At 44.7% G+C, this 27569-nt stretch overlaps 1 protein-coding gene across 4 annotated transcripts in view; it reads left to right on the top strand.

The window, feature by feature from the left end:
- Positions 1-27569, top strand: part of PPP2R5E (protein phosphatase 2 regulatory subunit B'epsilon) — a 521840-nt gene that overhangs the window by 119179 nt on the left and 375092 nt on the right. The gene's annotated exons all lie outside the window — the stretch shown is intronic.

Raw genomic sequence — 27569 nt, 5'->3', positions numbered from 1 at the left:
AAATCCCCTGCAAACCTCAAATTTAGTTGAGGAAATCACATTTTTCACACATTTTTGTTTGGGAAAGTTGTGGGTTGACACAAATTTCCTACCACCCAGCGTTCCCCTAGGTCTCCCGATAAAAATGGTGCCTCACTCGTTTGGGAGGCCAAAGTACCCGCGACAGGGAAGGGCCCAAAACATTTTTTGATAGCCAATTTTGATGTTGCCTCAATACATTTTGGGAGAACGCTGGGTGGTAGGAAATTTGTGTCAGCCCAGTGATGCCACAACTTTCCCACACAAAAATGTGTGGAAAAAGTGATTTTTTTTTTCAGTTGAATTTGAGGTTTGCAGGGGATTCTTGGTAAGAAAACTTTGGGGGATCCACACAAGCCATACCTCCCTGGAATCACCCGGGTGTCTAGTTTTCAGAAATGTGTGGGTTTGGTAGGTTTCCATAGGTGGCCGCTGAGCACAGGGCCAAAAATCCAGGTGACCCTTCTTGCAAAACATGTCGTTTTGTGATAGGCAAATTTGATGTCGCCTCAATATGTTTTGGGCCCTTGCCTGTCGCGGGTACTCAGGCCTCCCATATGAGTGAGGCACCATTTTTATCGGGAGACCTAGGGGAATGCTGGGTGGTAGTAAATTTCCTACCACCCTAAATAATGTGTAGTGAGAAAATCATTATATGGCGTTCGGGGTGATTTTAAGATTTTGGTGATGCATTGATATCAGTGATAAGACATAATTTGCAATAAGTTCTGATGTCTGCATTATGTTAAGTAAGTGAGACTGTCTCCATTTTAAATATCAGCTGGATAAAAACCTTCTTTGTTTTTAGGTCGAAGCCTACTAGACAGTGTGGGTTGCTAATAACATCTTGGGGACATTCAGAAAGGCCCCCAGGGAATGCATGCTGCCCATTGCTTACCATTTGTTTTGTGGTTTGGAACTAGCTTTTGGCGGTGAACTCCCTTCGCTGAGCTTTTCGTGCTACGCAGAGCTCTGAAAAACTCCGCTCATACCACAAAGGAGAGAGGACTTATTTCCCTGCTCGTCCTCCAACGTTAAGTTGGCAACCGTAAGCGAGTAAAATCCAACGCTTGACCACCTCCCAGCAGCAAGATTTCTCATAGTGGATGGCCGCAGATGGCTGCGACTGCTTGCGTGGAGAAACCTTCCTTATGCTTTGAACAAACTGCTGCTTGAGTGGACCATCTACTCGAAAGGCAGTAAGAAGTAGCGCTCTCAAGCACTGTGCATGGTGCCGTTATTGCTGGAAAATGTCTGGCGCTAAAAATTAGTGCTAATGGTGTGATCTAATACTGTCCGCCCAGGCCTATTTGTAACTAATATTTGCTTGCGTTCTGTTTGCTGGCTCTATTTGTTTTAGGCTGTCCAGCTTGAGTTTGTCCCTTCCCATGTCCAAACCCTATTTACTGTATTCTTCCAACAAAACACGATTTGTTTAAACCACCCTTTAAATCACGTTCTGATCTTGTCACATTTGCTGTGCATTCAAAGATCGAGGTCAAATACAAATTCAGCGTTATTCGATTTTTCATTCAGTAAAAATCGTAAAAGCACAGTAAAAAAAAAAGCAAAAAAAAAAAAAGCTAAGACTTTTCACCTTCGTTATGAATCCAAAGAAACAGGAGTGACATCACTTTAAAAACTTAAGACTGTATTCCTATATCTAATAACAGATTTTAAAAATGAAGAGATGGCCACAATAGTCTGTTCGTTTTCTAAAAATTGTAACCTCAGGAAAGCTGCTCTACATTGTCTTACGCCCATGCTCTTCAAAATGGGAATTAAAAACCTTTCCCTAGGTAAAGGGAAGTATTTACAAAATAGGATACAATGCAACATTGATTGAGTTGAAATGTCATCACGCGGACATGGGAGTAAATTTCTCGACCAATCATTAACTTCTGGAAAGGTAATCATTCTATAAAAAGACCCAAAGCGAAAACGGGTGTTGAAAGCACTAAAACTTCCCTGAACCTCTACCAAATAAGGTTGTATGCCTGGACATATTATCATCAAATGGTTATCCATGACTGATATTTTATCTCTTTCAGTGAGCCATCGCTTATTCTCTAGATGGTTCAGGCAAGCTGTTTTCAGGGTTTTTCTAGGTATTGTTTCCAAACTCTCTGGAGTATCAAAATATCTGGGATGGTCAATATCATACGCCATTTTTTTTATATAACAGATCCATGGTATTTTAGCCACCTTATCCAGTTTTAAACAATCCATGATTACATCCCGGTTAAAACCTGTCTCCATGGAAACCCAGACCTTATGCCAAAGTAAAAGGGGGTTAATTCTAATGATATATCAGAAATGAACGGGAGACCAATTTCCCTATGACAGCTAAAAGTAGCAGTGGAACTAGGAACCGCTAGCAAATCAAGAATAAAGGCATTTTCACAGTACAGAATTTGTTGCGCATCTACGAGGCCCCAAATACCTGTCCCATATATTGCTGTTGATATACATTTTGCTTTATAAATGTCTAAAAGCTCAGGCACAGGTCTACAGCCTAATTTTTTTTAGAATTTAATAACCGCTCCTATTGCTCTTGAAAACGTTAACTTTCTTGCCTGCATAGCCGATTTCCAAGAAGCAGACCTATCAAAATTAATTCCCAAATAGGAAAACTTATCTGTACTTTCAATTTTATTACTATTAATGAAAATGTCACATTTTGTACTCCCTTTTTATACCACAGCTCATTGTATATTTCTTGTTGATATTTATATTTAAGCCCCTGTCTTGCATGTAATTAACAAAGTTAGTGAAAGTTTTTTGTAAGCCTATCTGCCTCCGCGCCATGATAACTGCGTCGTCCGCATACAGTAAAATGGGAACGGGGGTTTTCTTGATGATTGGATAATCCTGCCGGTGTTCAATCAGGTATTGACCCAGGCTGTTAATATACAAGGAAAAGAGGAAAGGGGCAAGTATACAACCTTGCCTCACCCCCTTTCTTATGCGAAACTTAGTTGAACCCTCCCCCTGCCTCCCATAACTCACCCTTGCCCCCCTGTACAATTCCTTGATACATGATAGCAGATGTCAAATGTGAGGCTTGGTGTTACTTTTCTTTTTCGGACTTCAAAGTGAGAGAGTTTGTGACGGGCAGGCTAGTGCTTGAGAAATGCTGTATGATCCTTTTTTTTTTGCACTCAACAAAATTTAAATGTATGTAAATGAGCTGTGCAGATGTTTCGGAATATATCTGTATTAAGCACAAATGAAGCCCATTTTTTGATAATTCTCAAGTGTGGTGGAAACAATTTTTAGACAGTTACACACAATGTGTGTGCACTGTATACTTTTATCAGTAAAATTGTATGTCTGTGCAAATGCGTTACTGCATTCTACTCTGCACCACTCCTCTCTGCCACTTCACTCAATGCCTCTCTACACCACTCTATGCCAATGCACTCTATCCCACAATACTTTACTATGCTCCATTGCACTCCCTGCCACTGCAGTCTGTGCCACTGCACTCTATGCCAATGCACTCTACTCTGTAGTAATCCACTCTACACCAGTGCACTCCTTGCCAGACATCTTTGCCACTCTACATCTACTCTATGCACCTCTTTTCCACTGCAATCTACCATGCGCAACTCCCCTCTACTCTGAAACAATGTACACTCCCTGCCACTGCAGTCTGTGCCACTGCACTCTATGCCAATGCACTCTACTCTGTAGTAATCCACTCTACACCAGTGCACTCCTTGCCAGACATCTTTGCCACTCTACATCTACTCTATGCACCTCTTTTCCACTGCAATCTACCATGCACAACTCCCCTCTACTCTGAAACAATGTACTCTGACGGAATACCACCAACGCATCAGATCCACCAAAAGGACCTTCATCCAGAACAAGATCCTCGCCAACTCCAGCACCTCAAAGGAACTCTTCAGGGTCATCCAGGAATTCACCAAGTTCCCCAGAGAAACAACGGACATCACCCCTTCCCAGGACCTCTGCAACAAGATTGGATCCTACTTGCACCTGAAAATCAAGGGCCTCTACGACAACTTGAACGACGATACACCTGAATCCGAAACCATTTGCTACTCCAGCAAGGCCAGCCAGCCCTCCATCTCCTCCTGTACCCCAGTCACCACCGAAGACACCACATTGACCATGAACGGCATCCACTCAGGAGCCCCCACGGATCCCTGACTCCGTACATCTTCCACAGAGCCGCCGCCTTTGCTCCAAAACTATGACGCGCCACTTTCGAAACAGGCATCCTTCCCGATGACTGGAAACAGGCAGAAGTCAGACCCCTGCTCAAGAAGCCCTCAGCAGATCCCAAGGACCTCAAAAACTACCTACCCATCTCCCCTTCGTGGCCAAAGTCACAGAGAAGACCGTCAACGCCAAACTAACAAAATTCATCTAAGTAACTCCATCCTCTACCACTCCCAATCTGGATTCTGAAGCAAGCACAGCACTGAGACAGCGCCACTCAACATCTGCGCCCTCCTTGACCAAGGATACACCGCGGCCCTGATCCTACTCAACCTCTCTGCAGCGTTAGACACCGTCTCCCACCACAAACTCACCGCCAGACTCCATGACTCCGGCATACAGGGAACCACTCTCGACTGGCTCCGTTCTTTCCCAAAGAATCAGACTGCCACCCTTACTCTCTGAACCTACGGAAATCAACTGCGGAGTACCCCAAGGATCGTCGCTCAGCCCCTTGCTCTTCAACATCTACATGGCCCTCCTCGCCTTAATCATCAGACAGCACGGACTCATCATAGTATCCTACGCCGAGGACATCCAGCTCATCCTCTCCCTCACCAAGGAACCCATCCCCACCAATCTCAACTTCCAGGAACGAATGAAGGACGTTGCATCCTTGATGAGCAGCAGCTGCCTGCAGCTCAACTCTGAGAAGATAGAGGTCCTCAGACCCTCCCCCTCTGCATGGGGCAACACCTGGCGACCCACCGCCCTTGGCAGCCCTCCCACCCCTACGGACCACGTCCAAAACCTCGGCATCGTACTCAACGCCTCCCTCTCCATGACCCGACAGGTCAACGATGCCATCTACAGCTGCTCCAACACCTTCCGCATCCTCTGGAAGACCTTCAAATGGATCCCCCTGAATCAATGAAGACCGTCACCTATGCACTCATAACCAGCAGACTGGACTACGGAAACGCCCTCTACGCCGGGATCAGCAAGTCTCTGCTCCACAAACTCCAGACCATACAGAACACCGCAGCCAGACTCGTCCTTGGCATCCCTCGACACGAACACATCACCCAACACCTGCGGAACCTCCACTGGCTCTTTCTTGAGAAGAGAGTAACTTTCAAGATACTCGCCCACGCCTACAAATGCCTCCACAACACTGGACCCCAATAACTCAACAATAGAATCTCCTTCCACATACCCAAGAAGAACCTCCGACATGCCGACCTCGCCTTTGCTGAACCTCTGTGCATCCGCAGAGCACAAACGGGGGGAAGAACCTCCTCCATCGCGGCCAAGACCTGAAACGAGGTCCCGATCAACATCAGACGCGCCTCCACTCTGCACATCTTCAGGAATACTCTCAAGATTTGGCTCTTTGACTGACCGGAGTTGTTCCAAAACCTCACCCTCACAGCACCTGGAGACCCTCACGGATGAGTAGCACGCTTAAAACCCCCTGATTGATTGATTGATCTGCCACTGCCCTTTGCGCCATTCCAATATACTCTGCGCCATTCCAATATACTCTGCGCCCCTTCCACTAAACTCTGCGCCCCTTCCACTAAACTCTGCGCCCCTTCCACTAAACTCTGCGCCCCTTCCACTAAACTCTGCGCCCCTTCCACTAAACTCTGCGCCCCTTCCACTAAACTCTGCGCCCCTTCCACTAAACTCTGCGCCCCTTCCACTAAACTCTGCGCTCCTAACTCTGCGCCCCTTCCACTAAACTCTGCGCCCCTTCCACTAAACTCTGCGCCCCTTCCACTAAACTCTGCGCCCCTTCCACTAAACTCTGCGCCCCTTCCACTAAACTCTGCGCCCCTTCCACTAAACTCTGCGCCCCTTCCACTAAACTCTGCGCCCCTTCCACTAAACTCTGCGCCTCTTCCACTAAACTCTGCGCCTCTTCCACTAAACTCTGCGCCTCTTCCACTAAACTCTGCGCCTCTTCCACTAAACTCTGCGCCTCTTCCACTAAACTCTGCGCCTCTTCCACTAAACTCTGCGCCTCTTCCACTAAACTCTGCGCCTCTTCCACTAAACTCTGCGCCTCTTCCACTAAACTCTGCGCGTCTTCCACTAAACTCTGCGCCTCTTCCACTAAACTCTGCGCCTCTTCCACTAAACTCTGTGTCCCTTCCACTAAACCTGCGCCCCTTTCACTTCCACTAAACCTGCGCCCCTTCCACTTCCTACTAAACTCTGCGACCCTTCCTACTAAACTCTGCGACCCTTCCTACTAAACTCTGCGACCCTTCCTACTAAACTCTGCGACCCTTCCTACTAAACTCTGCGACCCTTCCTACTAAACTCTGCGACCCTTCCTACTAAACTCTGCGACCCTTCCTACTAAACTCTGCGACCCTTCCTACTAAACTCTGCGACCCTTCCTACTAAACTCTGCGACCCTTCCACTAAACTCTGCGGCCCTTCCACATCACATTGCTCAAAACTAGTGCACTCTCTGCCAATCTACTCTCTACCACTGCACTCTACACCACTATTCTCTTCAACACTCTACGCCATTGCACTCTGCACCATTTTACTCTATGCCACTCTATTCTACGCTGCACCTCTGTACTCTGTGCTCATGCTCTCCACTCTACTCTGAACCACTCTGCGCCACAACACTTCACGCCAATGCACTCTACACCACTCTACCTTATACCACTGCACTCTTATGGCAGTCTCCTCTGCAACACTGCTATCTCTGCTACTTAACACTATGGTACTGCTTTACTATACACCACTACGCTTTGTGACAATGCATTAAACCCAACTCAACTCAAAACCAATGCACTCTACACCAACTACTCTGCTCAATTGCACTCTACGACACTAAAGTCTATGCCACTGCACGTTAAGCCACTCTATTCTACTGTGCCACGCTACTCTGCGCTGCTGCACTCTATGGCACTCTACTCTGCAAGACTGCACTCTCTACCACTGAACTCAATGCCATTCTACTCTGCACCACTGCAGTCTATGCCACTGCATGCTAAGCCACTCTATAAGACTGCATTCTACTCTGCACCACTCTACTGTATCTTACTGCACTCTACTCCAGTGCACTCTACACCAATCTGCTATGCATCTCTGTACTTTAATCCACTTCACTCTAGGCCACTCTACTACACTGTATGACACTACACTCTACGATACTCCACTCTGACACTGTACTCCATTGAACTCTGCTCCACTCTATGGCACTCTACTCCACTTCTGCCACTCCACTGAACTACACAACTCCACTCTGTGCCACTCGTCACACTGCTCCACTCTACAACGGTCTACGTAACACACTCTTTACCACTCCATGCCACTTTACTCCTCTTCTACAACACATTACTCCACTCTGAGCCACTCTGCTTTGTGCCACTCCACTCTTCAACACTCTACTCCACTCTGCCATTTCACTCTACTACACTACTACACTCTACGTCAATCTACTCCGCTCTACACCACTTTAGTCTACAACACCCTACAGAACCCCCTCTATGCCACTCCACAACACTTTTTCAGTCCACTCTACGAAACCATACCCCACTCAATTCTGTACCCTGCCACTCTGTCACTTTACTTTACCCCACTCTATGCTACTCCTCTTTACAATACTCCACTCCGCGTCACTCTTTTGCCTCACTAACTTTTAGCCAAGCTAAACAGCAGCAACGCTGGTGTACAACATGGCTAAAACATATTTGCAAAGCCAATAATTCTTGCATATGCAAAAACAGTTGATAGACAGAATGCAGAACAATGCCATACATTCACCCCAGTACAGAGATCTGGGCCTAAATCCATCTTTTTGTTGCTCATCATGCCATTCCAGTTTGAACCCAGCCATATGCAAATCAGTCTTGACCCTGTGCCTCATGGGAACAGTCCAGCCCGAACTGCCAAGCCAGGTTCTCCCTGGACTGGAGCCAAGCATCCTAGGACCGGTTTCGGGGTTTCACCCCTCTTCAGCCAGGATAGCTTGATTCCAGTGGCATGGAGAGCACAGGACTCACGTCTGAGCATACCCGTCCCACTCGGGGTGACAAATGCAAAAACAACAGATTTGGCAGGGTATGCCCAGACGTGGGTCCCTTGCTCACTTTGCCACTGGATTCAAGATAGCCTGGCTGATGAGGGTTATGAACCCGAAACCGGTCCCAGGATGCTTGTTTCCGGTCCAGGGAAGACATGGCTTGGCAGTTCGGGCTGGACTGTTCCATGAGGCACAGGGTCAGACTGATTTGATATGGCCATGTCTGAACTGGGGTTGTGGATTGAGCTAAAGAATGATGATGGATTAAACCCAGATCAGTTGACTGGGGGTGAGTGTTTGATTTGCTCAAGTGCTCCGTCCATCACCCCCTTTGGTATAATTCTTGCATAGGCACGACCTATTGACTTTGCCAATGCTGCTCTTTAAGATTGCCTTCCACAGGTCGGTTCTGTCATTTGAAGTGTCGTGTTGCAGTACTCACTGCAATGGCTTGCTTAACGTGATCCAAAAGTTTCATTTGTGTATGAATCCCACTCACTCCCTCGCATCTTCAACTTTCTGTAGGCATTTTTCCACACGAGAGACCTGTAAACGATGTTTTTGAAAGGGAGTGGTATTGATGACAAGAGAACGTCCTTTCCAGTAAGTGACAGGACTGACACCTCATTCATTGCAGCTAATTGATTTTTCTCTTTTCTCCTGAAAGCTATATTTCATTGCATATAAATCTAAATACAAAAAAGCCATCTTTCCACATGACTATTTGCATTATCAAATTGGTTATGTGCTTCGACACACAAAAGAACTGAGTTTTGTCTAACAAATAGGTTTTTGTATACTGTAATAGTACAGAAAGACACATGCTTGCTCACACTTACGCACAGGTCATGCATATTTGAAAACGGATCAAGACTTACATTTACATATGCTCCCAGAGCAGTGAGCATAGCAGCACCGATAATCTACAAATCTGCACACTCTGACAACCTACAAGAAAACACAGACATTTAGTCGCGCACAGATAGATGCACAGGGATGAACTGATTGAAGTTGTGCATGCATGTGTATACATTACACCATAGATAATGTATATCTGCATTAATATAGATGGCACAACACACCTACATTCATCCATGCACATATACCTGCTGTTAAACAAGTACTTATGAATAGATGATTGGCCAGGCCCATGCATGCTTGGGGCCCATTTCCAGAAGTGGTCCCGGAAAATTGCACCAGGCGCAGATTTCCAGGCGTACATTGTGTTATCACCTATAGGCTCATTTTCCACTTGTTAATAAATCTACATCACATATATTTTCAGCACAAGGAGAATGACATGGGGAAAACATTTATCTCCATGGAGGAAGCTCTTCCCCTACACCCCCAACAGATGTTTGGGCTGATTTGTTCCTCTTTCTGTCCTGGCAAAGCAAAGTACTCCCAACACTTGTAAGGGGTAACTTTCTGACTGTTTCAATTCTGGAATACATTTAAGATAAAAACCTCACCATGCAACACCCACTTCATGCCAAAGCTTTTTCTTATAACACTTGTGTTCAATCAATCAATCAGGGGTTTATAGAGCACACTACTCTCCTGTTAGGGTCTCAAGGCGTTGAGGGGAGGGGGAAGAGTGCGCAGCTCATGTGGCCACATTTGAAGAGCCAGGTCTTGAGGTCTTCCCTAAATTGGTTTAGTGTCGGGCTTTGCCGGAGGTGAAGGGGGTGATCGTTCCAGGTCTTGGCTGTGAGGTAGGAGAAAGACCTTCCACTCGCTCTGTTCCTGTAAAAGCGTGGGACGGTGGCTAGGGAGAGGTCGGCTGAGCAGAGGTTTCTCTTGGGGGCATGGAAGGAGAGGCGGTTGTTGAGGCATTGTGGTCCGATGTTGTGGAGGGCCTTGTAGGTGTGCGTGAGCAGCTTGAAAATTATTCTTCTTTGGACGGGGAGCCAGTGGAGGTTGCAGAGGTGTTGGGTGATGTGGTTGTGCCGTGGTATATCGAGGATTAGTCTGGCTGCGGCGTTCTGGATGGTCTGGAGTGTACGGAGGAGTTTTTTGTTGATTCCAGTGTAGAGGGCATTGCCGTAGTCCAGTCTGCTGATGATGAAGGTGTGAGTGACCGTTTTCCTGGAGACAAAAGGTATCTATTTGAATGTTTTATGTAGTATGCAGAGGGTGTGAAAGCATGCGGAGGAGATGGCGTTGATCTGGCGAGTCATAGTGAGCGATGAGTCCAGTATGATGCCGAGGCAACGTGCATGGTCTGTCTGGGTGAGTAGGTTTCGTAGGGTGGGCTGCCAGCAGTATCATCCCATGCGGAGGGGGGAGGTGGGAGGAGCTGAGGATGAGGACTTCAGTTTTCACTAAGTTGAGTTTCAGGCAGCTGTTCGTCATCCAGGCTGCGATGGCTTCCATCACCTCTTGGAAGTTGTGCCTGGTGATGTTGGGGTTCCTTGGTGAGGCAGGGGATGAGTTTGGTGTCATCGGTGTAGGAGATGATGTTGAGCTCATGGTTTCTGACAATGTTTGTGAGGGGGGCCATGTAAACGTTGAAGTGGGTGGGGCTGAGGGAGGATTTGTGGGGTACTCCGCATCTGTTCTCTGTTGTTTCTGAGAGGAAGGGCAGGAGTCTTATTCTCTGTGTTCTGCCTGTGAGGAATGAGCGTGTCCAGTTAAGGGCCTTCCCTTGGATGCCATTGTTGTGGAGTCTGGTGGCTAGTGTGCGGTGAGAGACGGTGTTGAAGGCTGCCGACAGGTCTAGGAGGATGATGGTTGCTTTTTGGCCTTGGTCGAGGAGGGCGCGGATGTCGTCTGTGGCGGCGAGGAGGGCTGTCTCGGTGCTGTGGTTTCTGCGGAATCTGGATTGGGAGGTGTCCAGGATGTTTGCTTCGATGAAGTAGGGTGGCTGTGTGTTGGCCTCCTTTTCGATGACCTTGGCAGCGAAGGGAAGCAGCTAGATGGACCTGAAGTGCTTGAGTTCTGTCGTGTCTCTTTTCTTTAGGAGGCGGTTGATATTGGCACGCTTCCAGTTGTCTGGGAATGTGGCGATCTCGAGGGAGCAGTTGATGGTTCGGTGTAGCTCGGGTGCGATGGCAGTGGTGACCTTGTGGAAGATGTGTCTGAAGGTGCTCTGGAGTGGATGCTCTTCATGGTCTTTAGAATGTCTTCTGTCGTGAGTGGGGTCCAAGTAAGTAGGGTCTGTTTGGTGGCCTCGATGGGGGTGGGGGTTGAGGCGGTTCAAAGGTCTTGGTCGTCGAAGTAGTCGTTTAGCGTCTTGATCTTGAGGTGAAGGAAGGAGCTGAGTCTGTCTCAGATCTTTGGAGGGAGAAAGGAATGTCGGTTTCGCAGTTGGGCTTAGCAAATACCTGTATGATGGAGAAGAGTTCCTTGGAATTGTGGGCGTTCAAGAGGATTCTGTCTTGGAGAAAGTTCTTCTTTGTGGATTTGATGAGTTCGTGATGTTCTCTTGCTCTTTCTTTCATGGGCTTTTTCCCCACTGAAATTCCCCCATGCCATGTGTTTCTTTTCCCTCGCAGCTCATGTCATTTCTCATGCCTCCTCCCATCATACGCCTCCCTGTGCTTGTTCCCACCGCCCTGCTCTTTTTTTCTTTCTCGCTTTGTTTTTCTTTGTTTTTCTTTGTTTTTCTTTGTTTTTCTTTGTTTTTCTTTCTTTCTGTCTTTCTTTCTGTCTTTCTTTCTGTCTTTCTTTCTGTCTTTCTCTGTCTTTTCTCTGTCTTTAACTCTTTCTCTTTCTCTCTTTCTCTTTATCTTTCTTTCTCTCTCTCTTTCTCTCTCTTTCTCTCTCTCTTTCTCTCTCTCTTTCTCTCTCTCTTTCTCTCTCTCTCTCTCTCTCTCTCTCTCTCTCTCTCTCTCTCTCTCTCTCTCTCTCTCTCTCTCTCTCTCTCTCTCTCTCTTTCTCTCTCTCTCTTTCTCTCTCTCTCTCTCTCTCTCTCTATTTCTTACTTTTTCTTTCTTTCTCTCTTTCTCTTTTCGTTCTTTCTCTTTCTTTTTTCTCTTTCTTCCCTTCTTTCTCTTTTTTCCCCTTCTTTCTCATCTTTTCTTTTAATTTTCCTCCCACCTCATTTGTTGCCTCAGCATTATATCTCCATTATTCCCCCACCCACCATTGCTATCTGAAATGTTTAATGTCAACTGATGACTTGCGAAGACTTGCTAAGGAAATGGGCTCACAAGACATCCATCTTTTAGTGAAAACCAAACATTTATTACAAAAATGTAAGCATTCAGAACCAAGCAAGCCATCAGTTTTAACAGTCCGCTTTATCAACATATGGGGTTTACTGTAAAAATATAATAATGCATTAAAGTATGTGGCTCCTCAAATTAAATCTTTGGCACTGAAGCAGAAAATCTAAACACTTTGGAAATTCCAGCCGATCATTGAAGGAATAGTTCTAATGGGAAGCCATCTCATCTACATTATTAAAAATGAGTCTTAAGATATCTTGATTCTCATGCATGCAAGTGGTAGATTTGCACTGAGTTAATTTCTTTATACCTAGTGATAATTAGATTATATTACATTTGTCGGTTGTGTGATAAAAAGGTAATATATAGGTATATTACATAAAGACAAATTATTTGTAGTTCAACTGTCAATGCCCATCTTTCACTTTGAACCTTTTCTGCTGGGAAACTTCACGGGGCAGTTGAAGGCGTTTACATTTTGGCTACATTTCTTACTTGGACTTCCTACCAGTCCTCAGGTCTGATTCTTGAGAGGTGGGGGGGTGAGGGGTGAAGTTCGTATCTGAATGATGAGTTGGAGAGACAAAATAGCTTTCTTTTTTCCCCACTGCCTGCTATCTGGTAGTACCCTGTGGGTTATGCATGGTTAGTGGGTGGATAGTGCCCCCCCATAGATAGGAGCTACTAAGCAAGGCTTAAGGGCCTTGTATGAGGACAAAGACATCATACATTCTTGTGCTTAATATTGATAATTTTAAGGATTTCTATGTATGGTAGATGCTATGCTTACTCTTGATTAAGTGAATACACTATGAGGGTGAGCTACTGTCAAACTATTGTGAAGATATGTAAAGTGAGAGACCAACTTGCTTTATTTCTGTGAGGTGGTGTAATAGTAATACTGAAGGCTGCTTGCAGTGAGGAGTTGTTGTGGTGCTGTTTTGGGATCATCCTGCTCGATAAAATGTATTGGGATTCAAACTTAAATGATTAGGGACCACCAATTAAACTAGTGTTGCATAAGAGTTTGCTTGGATTTAATCTATGCTGGAAGAGCACCCCTCAAGAAGGCAAACACTGCCAGCCTTTCATCCTTCTGGTCAGTACTGTTTTAGTGTCGTCCTCTTTAGGTGGTTTAGAATTTTTTTTTTAAACTAAATTTAAAAAGGAGTTTGCAGGCATAATGCTGCCTAAGCCCCTGCCAAAGCTGTCTTGCTGCATTTTGTTTCCTGAGCTGCTTCTCTCCACCTCTTAGCACTTCTGCCTCTTTGGTGTTGCAACAGTCTCTGGGTGTAAGCAGAGTCAAATATTCGTTCAAACTCCCAAAGTTTTATTTCCCCTCTTAGCAGTGTTGAATGCACAGGTCTCTGGCTGTGGTGAACCTTCTTTCATGCTATGTGGCGAAAGGGACTATTGAAATAACAGAACAAGAATCACTGCTTCAGCCATTTCATTTATTTTGTTTGAAGTGCCTCAAATTATGTACATATAGAACCTGAGGCACTGGTTATCAGGAATGGGGTTATTCATTTAGGTGGTGGTGGTGGTGGGACACTACTAACTTGTAAAATCCATGTTTGTGAGGTCAAAACGCTGGTCTGAGAGTATCATTGGTCAACCCCTGTTGGCTGTGGCACATGAAGCAGACCATTCCAGTAAAGGTCAGTGTGTTAAATTCACGCAGTACCAACATTTTGAAAGTAAAGAATACAACACAATAACATTCTCAAACCAGTTTAGTCAGATAAAGAAAACATAATTTGCAAAAGAGATACCAAGATCATTAAAAATATGCTAAGGCAAACCAGAGATATGAATTCCTAAAGTTATGCAAAAAACATCTATCAAAAGCCACTGTTCGTGGTTTAGTAGGACCTTGGTGCGATTTCAGGCCGAACTAATGGAACGGAGATTGGATAGAAGTGGGTTATCCCTTTTTAACTTCTGACTTAGTCTCTGAAATGGAAGTCAAAATCTTCAAGCTTGGCTAGTGAGCGTTTCTCCAATTCTAATACGTCATTGTTGAGCTCTCACTGAAGTCCTTGTTTTTTTGGGCAAAAGTCCTGTGCGGGATAACCTGTATTTCTTAGCTGCCTAGGGCTCTTCACTGATCTGATGGATTTACTGCCTCACCCTTGTCCAAGATTTTAACGTTGGACTTAGTTGCATCTTTGCAGGGCAAATCTTCCAGCGGGGCAAGGCTGGAACCTTAAACCAGACACTTCTCCACGAGGCCAGCTACTTTCACCACAGTGTCGTGCTGCACCAGTTTTCAGTATGGAAAAAATGCCAGTGTGAGATGATTGGTTTTCTTGTCTAACTTGGGTGCTACCTCCCTGGGCAGGCACCATGTTATGTTCCTGTAAATGTTTTTTCTGGTCAGTCCTGCCGGGTTCTAGGCACCAGGTCTGTCTCTGGCCAAGTCACCTGCAGGGTCCAGTTCTCATTGCTCAGCTTGTCGCTCTTGACACCAGACGTTCTGCTGCTTTTTGTGTCTCTGAAGCAAGCAAACAAGAGGGCAACAACTTCACCCTTGTAGAGCAGTTTGCCTATGGGTACCAGCAGGATTCAGAAATCCATGACTCCTTACGTGAGCCCTCTTCCTTCAGGAATCTTAAGACATAGTCCAAGAATGGAATGTTTTGAGGAAGTGGTAGTTGAGTGAGGTGCTATATTTAGCTTGTACTAGCCAATGATTAGAGAAGTTCTACCACCCAGTTCTAATTATTTTCTTGGAGTCCCTCCAACTTTTGCAGCACTTCCTCTTTTTGTTACATTAAAATTACCCATGAACCCCTGTTTCAAGATAGCAGACCCAGCTTTTTATCGCTTTAGCCACTGTCCTATCAGTATGACCTATCCGTCTGTCTGACAGAGTAAAAACAAGTGCTCTCCTCTACTGTGACTGGAGCCAGGTGGTCTAGGAATGAATAGGAAGAGCTTTGCCTGTCATCTACAAGTCATGCATTCATACTTAAACTGCCAGTTCTGCCAGCTGGTCCTGTCCACTCCCAAATTGATAATCTAAGTGGTTAGCTGGTAACACTCATTTGCTCTTCATGAGCTTACTGGCAGGCTGTTGTCTTCTGAGCCAGTCAGTAATTCTCCTAGTTGGGGATGTATATTCCAGCTCTGGAGATTTGATGAGTGGCAGCCATTTCTGACTCAGCTGATAGTATATTTTAACAAACTTGCTTTTCCACTTCAGCTATTAGAAATCTGTTTTCACGTTTAAGACATACTATGAAAATTAAGTTGGAAATAACATTAAAGCATTTTCTAGCATTTCCCCAGTGGAGATAGGAAGGAAAGATTTTAATGCCATCAAGGCCAGTTCAGAGAACTCTATTAGGGCATATACAGGGATAAAGCTTTGGGGTTGTATTTCACTTTGAGAGCACACCAATCCCAATATGTAGTCTTTGTATATTTTTTAGGTCGAGGACTACCGGTCTGCCGAAGGCAGAACCGGAAGTCGGAAGATTTAATGTTTTCTAGAGTGGCTATTTAGCCCGCCTCTCTTTTTGCTTCTCCTCCATTGGCTGGCTTCCTAAATGGAGGCCAGCCATTGGAGGAGAGAGCCGTCCCTCCAAATAGGCTCCGTCTTTTTCAGATTCGGGGGCGTGTTCCTTGCTGTTCTTTCCACTTTTTAGCCACGCCCTTTTAGAACAGCAGGAACACGCCCCCGAATCCGAAAAAGTTTCGAAGCTTCGATCCGCCATTTTTTTACTGTCGTCTGGCCGTGAGGATCCATCCGTCCGGCGCCGTCAGGGCTTAGGCTGGAGGGGGTGGGGGCCCTCTCTCTCCTCCTCATAGACTCCTGTCTCCCTCGTATCGCAACTTGTCCCCACCCCCTGATTACTCTCCACCTGGGCAGTATGGTGTTTCCCGCAGGTCTCGCTCACCGGGCTCTCAGATGCCTAAGACCTCCAGGCATTACGGCTCATTTCGCAGGTCTCCCTCCCCGCGCTCCCGAAGGTACCCTTCGCCCCCTTCAGCAAGATACCACTGAGAGCCGGAGAGCAGTAGACGGGTGAGTGCACTCTCGTGCCCGAGGGGGGGAGGTCACGAATCCGCAGATGAGAGGCGGTAGCAAACGGCGAATCGGGTGTATATGTCACCAGCATGGCGCAACGACAACAGAGATCATTAAAGGCGAACGATCCCCTTTCTCCTGGGGGTCGCAGACCTTCGTCTCCTCCCCGGCGACCTTTCTCCCCAGGATCCCGCAGGCCCCTCTCTCCCCCTGGATCCCGCAGGCCCCTCTCTCCTCCTCATAGACTCCTGTCTCCCTTGTATCGCAACTTGTCCCCACCCCCGGATTACTCTCCACCTGGGCAGTACGGTGTTTCTCGCAGGTCTCCCTCACCGGGCTCTCAGATGCCTAAGACACTTTGGCTGACATAGCATTCTCCTGTTCAAATTAACAGACGCATTTAGCCCAGTTTAAAAAAATGTGTTCAGGGTTAGGAAATGAACATTGCATATCTGCAACCGCTGACAGAACCTGGAAACAAATTGATAATAATCTGCCCACGTTTGCACTGTACTTGATTTATCGAACAATCAAATTATACACCCACTAGTGAAGGAATTGAATAGTAATTTGATATTTTTTTCCACACCAAATTTTTCTTCCTCAGATCATAGTACTAGTCATATTAAATGTTTTAGATCACCAAACACACATTAATTGATTGAGACCTAGACATATCACATCCCACAAGGGAACACGCTGCACTGTAAAGCCACACATGCTCTAGCAGAATACCTTACTGGATTACGTCAAAACGCAAAGAGGAACGTGCAGGATGCGGCACGTCATGCCAGTGGCACAGACAAACAAGATGGTAAAGACAACCCGTGGCCAGTGCAGATGTAATACGAGGGTAAAATCCGGACACGGAGGCTACACAGACATTCACGAGGGTAAAGCCACGTTTGGAACAGTGCAGATGCAATACAAGGGTAAAATCGGGACACCGGCTGTACATAGACAAGAAGATAGTGAAAACCAAAACACAGCCTGCACAGGTGGGTAAAACCATACCAGGACCAGAGCAGATGCAATACAGAGTAACATCAGGACACCGTCTGTAGAGAAACGGGATGATAGTGAAAACCAATGCACAGGCGAAATAAATAGTAAAATGATACCAGTGCCAGTGCACATGCAACAAGGGAGTACAACTAGGGTACCGACTGCACAGAGACAGTGGTAGTGAAACCAAGAAACGGACTGCACAAAACAGTAGGACAGTAAAACCAGGACACAGGAAACATATAAGGGCAAACGCATCAAGGCAAGTGCAGAGATTCTTCAAGTGGCTAAAAGTATGGCATAGGCTGCACAAATACAAGATGATACTAAAACCAGAACACAGGATGCAGAGACCAAATATGTGGGTAACGCCTTAAAACAAGCAACAGAGATGTACTGGAAGGGTAAACAGAGGGTGCTTTCTTTATTAAAATAAGGTCATAGCAAATCGATGGCAAAGACTACACAGATAACAGTATGAATGAACGTGGAAGTGATATTGATGCACATGGTATACACCACTGTCTCTTTCACTACCTCTCTCTATCTCACTACATCACAACACCACTCTGCTTACATCTCACTACCTCACAACATGCCTCTCCCTCACTACATCACTGTTTCACTACCTCACTCTCTCTCACTACATAACTCTCTCTACCTCACTACTCCACTCTATCTCACTACCTCACTATCTCACAACTTCTCTCTCTCAAAACATCACTACCTCACTCTCTAGCTCACAACCTCACAACTTCACTCTCTCTCACTCACTACCTCACTCTTTCTATCTCACTAACTCACTTTCACTCTCTTTCACTACCTCTCTCTCTATCTCACTACATCACAACATCACTCTATGCTTATATATCACTACCTCACAACATCCCTCTCCCTCACTCTTTCACTACCTCACTCTCTCTATCTCACTACCTCACTCTCTATCTCACTACCTCACTCTCTATCTACCTCACTCTCTCTCACTACCTCACTCTCTATTTCAATACCTCACTCTCTCTCTCACTACCTCACTCTCTCTCTGCTAATGCAATAGGTATCACATATGCAAAAAAAAGCTAATGCCAATAGAAATGACAATGCCATTTATTTAGGGATACAATAATGATAAAAAAATAATGAGCAATACCAATAGCTCTACCTATAATATTGCCGAGACCATTGCATTGTAAATGCTTGTTTTTATATGTTGGCACTGTACCCTGTGCTCTTACTTATTCATACTTTAGGTGAATCAAATGGGATTTTCCTACATGGCAAGGACACTTTTTCCTACCACCTGTGACTGCAGTGCTCTTAAACTACAGCCCAGCCAGAGCGTAATGGTGCTCCTGGCAGACGTATGTTGCCATATATGTGGATGTGATAAATACACACTGCAGCCCACATGTGGCATAGGTGTATTTTCTGTTTTTGTGGTAAGTAGATCAGTTGAGTGAAATCAGTTTTTTACCAGTACCATTCTAGGACCTGAGCATTCACAGCATGCCACTAATTAAGTGTCTCAGGGCACAAAATCCTAGTACCAGCAAAAATAGGGACTAGGAAAATGTTGAAATATCCAGCCTGACCCCATGCAGAAAAGGCAGAAATGCTTCAGTGGGGGCCAAATCCGTTTTTCCATGATCACTCAAATGGAGATGCTGGAATACAAACCACATCTCCCCGGTCCACAGTCCTCAACTCTGCCTCGAGGCAGACATCATACCATACGTATGTGTGTATTTACTGACCACTCTGGTTGTAATGAAGAATAGTTTACCCTGATACATTTCCTGTATGACAGTCTATAATTTTTATTTTTAAATAAGGCACTGCACCATTTACTGTTTAGTGTTAAAAGTGGGAAATCTGAGTTCCATGTTTTACCAGTTGAACAAACACCTGCTGTAAAAAATGCAGGAAAACGAATTTGAGAACATTGTGTGCAGGAACTTCCTGATAATTCTGACAATGTCCTTTGGCAAAAATGCAAAAAACTGTTTTTTTAAAAAAAATATATATTTTTTTTAAAAACGCCCTGAAGCTGCATGTGGAGAGAACCCAGATGACAAAATGGTGACTCAAATGAGCAATTTCAAAAGCATGTCCCCATAAATTATATACAATTGGTTTGGATTTTAGTGGGACAAAGAAAGTCCTTTGACTTAACTCTGAGATTTAAAAAACTTGTTAAAGATAGGCCAATGTAATGATAACTTTTTAATGTGAATGTTTCTTCATTTCGCTGCTGCTCTGTGGTTACTTTATAATTGCTGAAAACATCTGGATCAATCTTAAATGTATGTGACTTCAGAATGGTTCACCATACACTTATGCAGTGGTCCAAACTTTTCTTGTGTAAAGTGATCTGTTTACTTTTACAAATTACTTGCATACATGTGGGACTGATTCGCGTTTATGGTTGATTACAAAAAAGAGATTTGCTGCAGACTTTACTTCACACCATGAAATTGCTTGTTTAAAGTGTGTAAAAAGAACAATTGATGAACAGAATGCAGAACAATATCATACATTCACCCCAGTACAGAGTTTTGGGCCTAAATCCATAGTTTATTTGCTCACCATGCCATTCCAGTTTGGACCCAGCCATATGCAAATCAGTCTTGACCCTGCGCCCAACAGTCCAGCCCGAACTGCCAAGCCAGGTCTTCCCTGGACTGGAAACCAGCATCTTAGGACCGGTTTTGGGCTTTCAACTCTCATCAGCCAGGAAAGCTTGACTCCAGTGGCATATAGAGTGTGGTGCAGCTGGTACCTTTGCTTTGATTCTAGTAAAGGCAATTCAGCATTCCCGGGATTACTGTTTGGTGAACCATCTTCGTTTCACTCAACTCTTCTTTCACCTTAGATATTGTTTCTTACTCCATACGTGTCATGTAATTTGTAGTTTATTACTTGCAGGGTGTCCGCAAGCTCTCTGGGCACCCTAAAGGACGAAACATTTTGCATCTCTATTTATCTTGCAGTTTTACATGCTAAGCTCCCATGTGTGTATCTCCCATGTGTACTCATGCTATAATTTCCCTTACTGACTGTGGCAAGAGCAAGGGGGAGCTGTGTTTTCTGATGCATGGCTGGTAGGCCACTATGGGGCAGGTGCAATGGAAGATGAGGTGACACATTCCCTTCAGCAGCAGTGCCCAAAGCACAGAACCATGAACTCCTTGGATGTTCTAAAAAATAGAACTGGCAAAAGAGTATTAGAAAAAGGACACACTATTTAAAAGGTTTGATTATTTGCATTAAAACATTTTCATAGCTATCACGTCAAGAATTTTCAGTTCCACTTACTTTACTGCAAGAAACACAACGGCTAATCACATTACAGTAAACATAAAAACGTAATTTCCCATGAATCAATACCATGACCTCCATACCATCCACCAATTAGGGCCCTGCTCACCCTATAAGACCTGCTGTCACCACAGGTCTTCCTCTTTCTTCGCCAGTCTCATAGCTTAACCAGAATCTTTTTTTTTTTTAATTGTCCGCCATCCAACTTAAGCCTTGAAAATTTCCATCCAACTGCTCTTCTATAGGTATAGCAAGACAAGTCCTCCAGGACCATCACATTGAAGGAACAACAAATCACCAATCATGAATCAAACTTCATCCAAGACAACATCCGCTTTCAGAACGTTCAACTCCATTTAGTATCTAAACTTGTGAACAAAAGACATAACAGCCGTAGCATCAATTATAACTCCTGTAATTGCATACGCTGGGCAATAATATATGAATAACCACTGTACATTTTCAAAACATTAACTGTCATCTTATGTATGCTTTATTTTAAAAGCCATCAAAATAACTCAGGGTGTAATAATCCTCGCCTCCTTGTCCTTAATAGAATTGAAAATTCTTGATGCGTACCTGTAAAACTATTTATTCTGTCACAAGACTGGAGGCTTTAGATTATGCTTGTTCAAAACTGACCCACCACAACAGAAGCTACACTCGCAAGATATAAAGTCTGAAAGTTAGAATCCGAGGACCAATTGGCCACCGCCGTGATATTCTCTAATCTGGATCCCAGGTAATTTGGCATTAATGCCATTGCTCCTCTGACAGAGTGGGCCCCGAGCAGTCCTGTATCTATACCTGCCTCTGCCAGCAACCATCAAACCCATCGGACCAATGTAGCTGATTTCACTGGGCTGAAGGGCTTTTGTGAAGCCATAAGCAACTGCCCTCCTGTAGGCTGACTCAACTTTCTGGTGCAATCTTCATAAATGTTTTAACATCTTGCCACATCAAAGCTTATGATTGTCTGGAAAGGCTGGGTGACTTGTGCAGCGTGAATGTGTCTTAGTACAATAAGATATTCTAAACGTCACCCTGATGAAGAATAAACTCTACCTGTTAAGTAAAGGGATTTTACATCTGAGATGCTCCAACAGGAAATAAAAAAAGACACACAGATGATGGACGGAATGCAAGGTAAATCAAACATTCACCCCTTGTGAAGAGATCTGGGTTAAATCCATTGTTCTTTTTCCAACAGGAAATGAGACACAAAAGTACAGTAAGGTTATCTGACAATTGTTTCCTAGATGGATCTTCATTTACTTGCCAGGCTCTCAGAAATCGAAGAAATCCATCCATCCATATCCAATAAGCCCAAGCATCTCCTCTTGAGAGGCTGAATTAGCCAGATACCTTGTAGGAGTTTAAAACTGTGGGACGTTCCCCCTACTGGCTTACTATCCACTGGGTGGTGTACTGCAGAGATGACGTACTGAAAATTGTTCACTGATTAGTACGCCAATCCTTGCACAGTTAATTAAGAAAAAGTTAATAATCCGATGCAAGTCTGCTCACACAGGGATCCACACCCAATTCGTTGCACCAACAAACCTGTTGTCTCCATGCGGCTACATATCTTTTATGAGTGCTAGGTGACCAAGACTGCTTGAAGTAGAACAAAGCTTGTTCTGAAAGACCTGTCATCTGCCAAAGTCTCCTGAAACTCTGCAAGCCATGAGCGATAGCTGGCCTGATAGTACTAGTGGGTGAGGCAAACTGGGATCTGTGAGAAGGTCCTGGAAGTTCTAAATTTGAATCTGCGTCTCACACGACGTATCAAGCAACAAAGGGAATCAAGGCTGCACCCTCCAATAAATGAGTCACCAGAATCCATTCCGCCTGTTGTCCTCGCATCTGGGAAATGATTTTTGGACTAATTTTAAAGGGGGTGAGGCATAATGCAGATTCCCCTTGCAGCTCTGAAGAAAGGCGTCCTCACTTACTGGTAGCGGGCCTGGTCTTCAACTAAAAAATATTGGCAGTTGCATTTTCAGCTGCGAGGCGAACAAATCCGCCACGCATAAACCCCACAGATGATTGCGGGAGAGAAAAGCTTGGGGATGAAGTCTCCAGTCACTGAAACCCATCATGAAGCGCAAATTCCAATCTGCAATGATGGTCGCCCTTACCGGAATGCATTCTGCAATCACTGATATCAGATGCTGGAGACAAAAAATGACAGAAGTCCACCCAACTTGTTGATGTACCTCACTGCAGAAATGTTGTCCATCCACAGAAGAATACAGCACTGTGCTTTGTGAAGAGATAGCGACTCGATTGCAAACACCCCCCAATAGTTCCAAGCAATTGATGTGAAACTATAACTCTCTGGAACCATGACTCACGTGTTGGGTTCATCCCATAAGCGCATCTGGGTGTAGTAGGGATTCTGTTTCCTTGGCGTGGACCACCATTTGCAGGATTTTTGTCAGTGGCCCTGATAAGACCAGAGGCGTATCCTGACAACTGCTTCAGGTGCAGTACATCCCTTTTTTTTTATGCTTCTGAGAAATTTTTCAAGAGGACAGCCATACTCTGGGAGATCTCTAGAGTATCAGCAACATTCCTAATCAGAGAAAAGCGGGAACATTCTGACTGTAGTTTTGCCCTAACCTCTTTCTCAGATGCTTTGCAAAAACAGGACTGGACGTAGGCCTCCATGTCTGTGGACGGAAAACCTCTCCTCAGACCTGGGACGAATGACCTCTGGATAAAAATCCAACCATCTATTTATTCTGTGACTCCAATGTCTGTTCGGTTGTGGTATTATAGTAGGTTTTGCGTTTCCGCACATCCGGTCTGCTCGCCTCTTGGCGGAGGTCAGATTTGGAGGACTTTGAGTAGTTATCACCTTCTATTAAGTTCCTTTTTTATAGAGGACCCCAGATGGCCTGGGGGTTCAGAACCCCCGTAACCATGGTTCAGAACCCCTGTAACCATGGTTCAGAAGAGCATTCTAAAACATAAGACCTAGGCGCGCCCTGCCCAGATCTCGTGGGCGTAGTGTGTGAGAAAAGGGGCATAACACGATTACCAGCGCTCTGTTCAGACTCCTGCATGGAGCCATCAATGACCTCATCAAGTCACTTATAAAAAGAGATCATTGGCAGGGGAACCCCTGTACTTATCATAACCCTCCTATTCCTCAGGGTAAAATTCTGCCACGTTGACCAACCGTCACTATTTTTGCTTTTCTCACAAATGGAATTGAGGAGGGTGGGGCGCAACCCCAAAGCGGCTCAGGTGTAGCAGACGTATACTGATAGTCCCTGACAGGCTATAGAGGGAGCATCCTGAAGCCGCTAGAGCAGTGCTCTTAGCAATTTTGCAGCCCCTGCGAGGGTGCAATGAGGAGGATTAAATTCAGCGCTCCTCTAGGCAGGTCGGCCTGTGCAGGCTGTGACGGTTGTTCTTGATGGGAACACTTTGAAAGACGCGCAGGCACCTCACACATGCCTGATTGGGCACCCACAATAAACTGGGGACTCTGTGCCACTCAGAGAGGAGGTCATATTCTCAAGACTCCTGAACTCTCGCTCCACACCGGGCGTTTTCAACATGCAAGGATGCGCTCTGCACAGACAACATTTGGCATTCAGCAAAAAGGTCAGTTGGAGCCACAGATTAAAGGAACACATGAGTCGTCCTGTGGGGAGAATCAAGCACCTTCCTTGGATGTGGTTGCTATAAAAATCAGACACAAGGGGCATGCCAGTAAATTAACAACATTTGCATTCTCATTTTAACAGCAGTAAGATAATCCATCAAGAGCCACTTATCTGTGGCTGCTGGAGCATATAGAAAGTGATAGCACTGTGGCGACAGCAGGTCTTTTAGGGCCAGCAGGCCTCTGATTGGTGGATAGGTACGGAAGTCATGGTAGTGATTCATGAGAAATTGGATTTTTGTTATATTTACTGTAATATATTGGCTGTTGTGTATTTTGTAGTATAGCAAGAGAAGCATAATGTGAGGCCTCCAGTCCTTACATGGAATACAATGTTCTGACAAACTGGCATGTAGCTCTACTGGTATTTTTTGGGTTATAAATTAGAAGGCTTCGAAAGGTTGCTTGTCCATTGAACAATGTGCATGTTTTCAAGTGGTTCACACATGTGACCACAGAAGACTGTGTGTTATACATAGTTTTCAGAGACGAGAAGTTATGTACTCTAAAATTTGTGTTTGATTTGATCAAGGTGGTCTTCAGCATTGGGGAAGACACCAAACCGGTGCAAACAGCAAATTCCAGCATCCTCTTTGTCCCTGCACCTAAGAGTAGTACATATTTAAATTGCAGATGTCCTTGCTCAGAATAGTTATCTTTGTCTTCTCTCTTGTATTCTAAGAGGGTAATACAAGGTGTTTTTTTGCTTCTATGAATAGGTGACTCCTCAGTTGTGCTGCTGCAACATTTGATTTATGTAATATTATCTGACACGTGGATATTTTTTATTTGTGATACAAGTTAAATGCTTGATGCGATAGCAAGGAGACTGTGCTTGGGTGTTTTGGTTAGTGCTTTTCTATTTTTGGTGGGTTTTGTTCCTTGGTACATTTGGAGCTGAGGATCGTATGTAGCTCTTAAATTTATCACGCAGAATTAGCACTCTGAGAAGGACAGAACATTGTGCGAGGTAAATGGTGCATTAGATCAATCGGTTTTTTAAAATTCAAAGTTGATTCTTAAGATTCTGGAAAACCATGCAGAGGTAAGCCTGGAATATGTCATGTTTTTAACTTTCCTCACCTAGGTTTCTTCTCCTTGTACTTTCTAGTGCTCTGTTGCTGGCTTTGAGTGCTGTAAGCTTCTTGGTAAACTGATGTGTTCAGTGTTGTATCTGAAATACCATTTGTAAATCTTAAAATTATTTTCATCTATATTTACATCCTTTTCTGGGTTGGCTCTTCTATCCCATTTACTGCACAAGATACACTTGCAGTTATCAATTTTCATCTCTTTTTCATGTTTATTAATGTGAGCCTGTTTACAGAATTGAGATTTCTGGTCAGATGCTTAATATTGATTGAATATTAGGTGTGTGGCAGACGTCTGCTCTATTAAGGATTTATTTGAGCAGGAGTTTCACTGTTTTTACTCTTGGTCTGAGATTGAGCAATCCAGTGACGAATCTAAATATATTATTACAATTTATTCTTAGATTCTTAGCTACAGATTAGAACGTGGAGACACAACTGATTGGCAGTGATCCTTTGTGGTTCCTAGTCCCACAGATCGCTCTTTACTAAACTTGGATGGGGCACCAGTGCAATCTCTACATTGACATTATATATTGTATCTGAATGCAAGGTTACTATACTTTCTCCTGCCTGTGCAGAGGGAGATTATTCTGCTTTACATTGACAAAGGTATAGTGATGGTCTAGATGAGCACACATTAAAATATTAACTCCTTTCACACATGCTGTCTGGCCTCAGTTGGATTTGATTGCCTTGTTATGGACTTCAAAGCACCACAAAATCAATTAATTGTTTGCAACAAACTACAGTTTCTTGTCTAATACAAACTAGTTGTTAGTATGTATATCTCGAATTGTCACCTGCCTGGTTTGAGTTGTCCAGCCACTCTTTAAAAATAAATAAAATAATAATAATTTTTGTTTAGGATGAATCTATCGGACAGCAAAGCCGATTGGTAGCTTTGTTAGGTTACCAAAAACCTTCAGTGGGCCGAAAGAACTCCTACTCTTTACTATTTTTGGCTTTGTAATCCTTCATAGTTGATGTCTTGCGTTGTCCATATTGTGTTTGTCACTCCACCGGAGCATAGTTTCTTTACCTGTGTCCTTCCACTTCTTCCTTTTAGGGAACTACTGTTTTCTTTTTGTTTAAGCATTTCATTTATCTCCTATCAAGCTGGTCTTCTGGTCTTGAAAGAGGCATATAATGACAACGCCTCTGCTTTCCCATCTCGGTTTTTGCAGCGCCATCTGCTGAAGGCCATTGACAATCCATGCCTTAGAGACTTTAGTAGACACTGGAAAGATTGGCTTCTATTTCTCCTTTCCCTAACCCCCTTGCCTCACTGTGGCCCCAGAACCCTCTTGAGGACACTGCAAAGCCTCATAAAAACACAAGCACCTGCACAATGCCTTCTCTGGGCTAAAGGGGGCGTTGCCCACCAGCACAACCTGCTGGGAGGAATTGCCACGCTGCATCAAACATGATGCCTGACCTAGTCTTTGTCCCTTGCACTCCGACCTTCTACCTTGGAGGATCCCATGCCGTCCGAGGCATCGCATCAGCATTGTCCTCCAGCAGTCCAGCACTTCCTTCCCTTCACTCCCTCCCAAACCAAGGTAAGTCAGACTTTCATGTATTATTCACCTCTGCCTTCTATTGGAGGGTGAATTGCTCTTTCCATTGTGGTGTTCCATAACTTTTGACCTCCGGGTTCTTCAAACAGTCTCCGGGTATTGGGTAGATTTTTGGGATATGCCAAACCTCAAACCAGTCAAGCCCTACACCTCTGCCCCTTTTTTGCCCCTTCCTGCCCAAAGAATCTGCCCTGGTGCACCATGGGGGTCTCAGAGATGGTCCAGAAAGGCACCATCATTCCCTCCTTCTTCGAGGGAGGATTTATTAGCTCGATCGTTCTCATCCCCAAAAAGCCAAAGGGCTTTTACCCTGTCCTTAATCTTTGAGCACTCAGCCATTTTATCTTTACAACTACTTCAAAATGGAAGGCATCTAATTCCTTCAGGATACCTTCTCCCTGGGGTCTGGTTGGCCAGACCACGCCTCAAGG

Source organism: Triturus cristatus, chromosome 9, assembly GCF_964204655.1.
Source record: "Triturus cristatus chromosome 9, aTriCri1.1, whole genome shotgun sequence".
Lineage (NCBI taxonomy): Eukaryota > Metazoa > Chordata > Amphibia > Caudata > Salamandridae > Triturus > Triturus cristatus.
Note: the sequence above shows the minus strand (reverse complement) of the source record. Positions and strands in the feature narration are given on the sequence as shown.